Below are 4703 nucleotides of genomic sequence, written 5' to 3'. Positions count from 1 at the left end.
TTCTCTTGTTGTTCATATCTTTCTACTTTGTCGGAGCAGTGTGCATCACTCCGCTCCAGGTTTGTGGCATTTTGATTAACTGCTTTGTAAATAATATATGTACCATTAAAACAGTGGTGGAATGTAACTAAGTACATTTACTCTGCTGTACTAACAGGATTCTGAGGTACTTGAACTTCAGCTACTTTGTACTTCTACTACCATACAGTATGTTTTGGAAGCCAATATTGTACGTTACATAGTCTTCAGTTACTTTGCAGATTGAAATTATTGATACAAAATATAAATATATTAATACGTTATGTTGTATTTTTATGAATTTAGCGATACAGAGTATGTAAAGTAATTTACCAGCTGCAGCATCATTGATGCTCACTAATGCATCGGTAATTATATTCCATTCTTATAAGAGGCATTCTGCATGAAGAGTACTTTACTTTTGGTACTTTAAGTATATTTTGACGCTAATCATTTTTTACTTTTCTTTAGGTATAATTTAGATTGCGGGACTTTTACTTCAGAGTATTTGTACACGGTGGTATTGCTACTTTTACTGAAGTAAAATATATGAGTGCTTCTTCCACCACTGACAAAAACACAATATAAACTGCAATATTAACTTGAATAAGTGTTGTTAATCAAGTGACTACAAACTAATTGCTTTGTAAATTGTGAGAAACAGGAAGTCAATAGGAGCTCATTTCTGCTCCAAGGTCTGGAGAAAAAGTTATAAAACGGTAAAACAGCCATGATGTCCAAACAAAGACAAAGGGGTCGAGGCTGTGTGTACTTCCAGTGTGTGCACTTCTCCTCAGACTTATGCAATGACTGATAGTAGACATGCCGATCACACACACAACCAAAGTTCAAGGACAGTCTTGAAAAATCAATGCACGTTGATGCTGTGCAGCTGAACGCTGTTCATAGTATAGTTTTTCAAAAATAGTGAAAAGGACAAATAAGTTATCTAGTACAACAAAAAAGTGATAGTTTAGTGATAGTCATATTATAGCACGTCAAAGTCATAGTGTAGTATTTAAAAAGAAGTCAAAGTATAGTAGGTTGAAAGAAGTCAAGGTATAGAAAAGTATAATATATATATATATATATATATATATATATATATATATATATATATATATATATATATATATATATATATATATATATATATATATATATATATATATATATATATATATATATATATATATATATATATATATATAGTCAAAAAATGTCCTAGAATAATATATCAGAAAAGTTCTAATGAATTAATAGTACAGCATGTCGAAAGAAAGTCATGGTTTAGTATTTCGAAAGAGGTCAGATTAAATCTTTTCCCAAAAGGTCATCTAAAAGTCATCTAAAAGTCATAGTACAATATGTCGAAAAAAGTAAGTTATGTCATCTGCCAACAATGACAGAAATAATAGCCAGAGATCTTTTTTTATTTTTATTCCAGGTGTGCTGTTAATAATGGTAGCCTATGAATCGCCCCGTGTTCATGTAACTGCTATAAGAGGCACAACAACATGACGTTCACCCCACAGTGTCAGGAGATCTGTGCTATCCGGCCAGCAACTGAAATAATGAGCGGAAATCAAGCCGTCGTCACACGTTTTATTGTTCTCCTGTGACGTAAATCCTGTTTTGATCTGTGTCTATTCTTCACCAAGGCCCAGAACGAGAAATCCCAAAGTCTCGGTCACTATTGTGTTGTGTGTGATTTCAATAAATATCTGAGATCCAATTTCCATTTCAAACTCATATTAAGCAACTGGCTGTGTTTATTGCTAAAGCATAACAAAAAAAAAGCATTAAAAAAACCATTTAGAAGCAGCAGAGCATTAGATTGAGTACATTGAGCCACCGACCGTCTGTCTGTTAATCATTTGCTTTTTTATTAAACCACCAGCTGCAGGAGGCAATGGGAATGTTGTGGTCAGGTAGAAGAAGCATTATGGACATCACATGGGTACAGTAGCAGCATTGACCAGAGAAACACAGGCCTGCAAAGCACTCACATAGTGGAAGGATGATACTCTTGTGTTCAGCAGAAGATGGAGTGTGTGAGAGAAACAGATAATGTGTGTGTGTGTGTGTGTGTTTAACGGGATAACGGAATAACTCAGTCACAGCTGATGCTTCCCGCAGTGTTTCCTGTTGTGCGTTTGGACTTTTGAAATGTCATCATGCTTCTTGTTCTCCTGTCAGACACTACGTCTGTAAAGCAGAGTATGAATGTCCCGAGCACATTCTAACCACCGTTCATCGCCGTGTCTCTGCAGTGATTGTCCCCGCAGGGCACGAGTGGGTCTGCTGCATCGGAGCTCTGTCAAGTAAACAACAACAACCAACAGCTGCAAACAATGCAGACGGACTCTGCGTCCGGTTATACAACCGAGACGCCCGTCGAAGGGCTGTTTGTCCGTGTGTGCCGTTTCAGGGGGTGTTACGCACACATCGGATTACATGTGGAAACACAGCGACCACCAGTGGTTACAAACCGCAACTGAACATCAAATGAATTTAGCTTTAGGACATTGTTGTTGCCTCTAAGGTGGCAAGAAAAGTGCCCGTATATAGTACATGTAATGTTAATGAACAGGCCTGGAAGTGGAATCAAAGTCATTTTTAGTTAAAGAGTTAAACATCAACGCCCCCACAGATATGGAGTAAACTGAATCATTCTACACGATGACTTATGGAGCTTTAGGAAACATTTCAAGCACACACATCTTAAAACTCATTCCTGTCTTCATGAGGTAAAACAATACGGGCAAGAAGGTACCAATGCAGACAAAAACCTCATAGAAGAGAAGATGTAGAGCAGAAGTTCGACATTTACACTTATTTACCGTCTTGCCGAGCGTTAGATGAGAAGACGACTCTACTCGCATCTTCTCCTCTAACTCTCTGCAACAACGCACTTTTGTGTATTTCCCAAATGGTGAAAGAAAGAAATATATATATATATCTTTAATAGCAGCCAACATTTGTGAAGAATGTTTTGGATTTTGAACTGAAATAACTCAAGAATTATTAAACATGGATTATAATCTACAACGTGTGGGGAGTCTAGTCTCTTTCACATTCACTACTTTAAAAAGAAAATTGCGTTTATGAACTTAACCGTTTGGCAATGTGTTGTGGACACACACACCACACACACACACACACGCATGCATGCGTGTACCTCACACGCAAAATAAAAAACAAAAACAAGTTCAGACATAAACAGTGGAAAAGCATAGCTGTGTATCATTCATGGACACGTTTAATGTCGAGGTTACTTTTTGTGACGTTGATGATGCTCAACATGTTAGATGAGGTCATTAATACTGTGCAATTATCAAAGGTCGACTATGCGTAAAAATTGGCAAAAAAAAAAGAACAAGACACGCAACCTCCACATGCATCGGAATGGCACTTAAAGTCGAGGCAACATTGCTCCCACACGGACAGATAGACGCTGTGTTTGAGGTCAAAGGATGCACAAACAGGAAGGAGACGAAGAGAAGGAGCGACTGACTGAAAGGCTCGTGGATGGCTGCAGTTTAGCATTATTCAAAAAAACAAATGTACATATACATACAGTACATACATACAAATATATCTGTCAATTTATATTACAGTGATTTTTTTTTAAAATTCGTAATCATCTCTTAAATAAATTGCTGTTCATTGCACTTTGTTAAAATAATTAACTATATGATTTCTCTTAAAGGCAATAGTGTGATTTTTTTTAAGGTGAAAAAGATAGTGTACCATAAGCCTGATTTAGGATAATAGTAAAAATAACAAGATCTGTAATATACATACTGTATCTGTAAAAGACCCTCACCTCCTCGTATACATGAACGGATGTTCGTCTCCATGTATGTAGCATGTCCTTTTTTTGATATGACACGCGTGCCCCCACGAACACCTTTGTGTGCATGCTCGTGCATGCTCGTATGCCAATTAATGTCATAGCATGTCTCCACGTGTACATATATACATACAATATTATAAAATAAATAAATACAGGAAAACATTCTTGGTTCGTGGTTTGACGGTTTAGTCCAAAGCGGTTTTTGGTGCAGTCTTTGACCAACCGCTCTGCTTGTTTGGGTTTGAGTCCTCGTTGATGGGATCAACATTCGACTGAGCTTCCCTGAAAGATGCACGGGTGGGGGGAGTTGCATTTGTGTGCGTGTGAGAATGTGACTGTGTTTGAATACGGGTGTGTGTGTGTGTGTGGGCAAAAACAGTCTGTGTCCAGTGTAAGAATGGGGGACCAAAGTCTTTGGCCTTCGGAGAAAATACAGTGTGTGTGTGTGTGTGTGTGTACGAGAAAGGGACAGGGTTTGCATGCACTCCGTTGTCCTCTAGTCCAAGTCACCGCTATGAAAGTGTCGGATTGTCCCAAAATAGAAGCTCAGTCTCAGGCACTGTCCAAGTGCACCCTCTGTAAGAGGGTGTAGTCCAGCAGGGATTCTGACAACGCTCAGGTGGGGGCGTTCAGGGTGACGCAGCACCCGTCTTCCCCACTGCCCCTCCATGAAAAGGTCCCACTGACTGATTGGGGGCTACTGGTTGGAGCAGAACCCTCGCTCCACCCGCCTCCGCTTCCCCACTTTCCCTCATCTCCGTCTACGCCACCGCTCCGTGTGTGTCCACGAGACAGGGTGGAGGGTCTGGGTCTCCACCGGGCTCGG

This window comes from Anarhichas minor, unplaced genomic scaffold (assembly GCF_050575085.1).
Source record: "Anarhichas minor isolate MPS153535 unplaced genomic scaffold, ASM5057508v1 ptg000012l, whole genome shotgun sequence".
NCBI classification, from domain to species: domain Eukaryota; kingdom Metazoa; phylum Chordata; class Actinopteri; order Perciformes; family Anarhichadidae; genus Anarhichas; species Anarhichas minor.
This window is presented reverse-complemented; position numbering follows the sequence as displayed.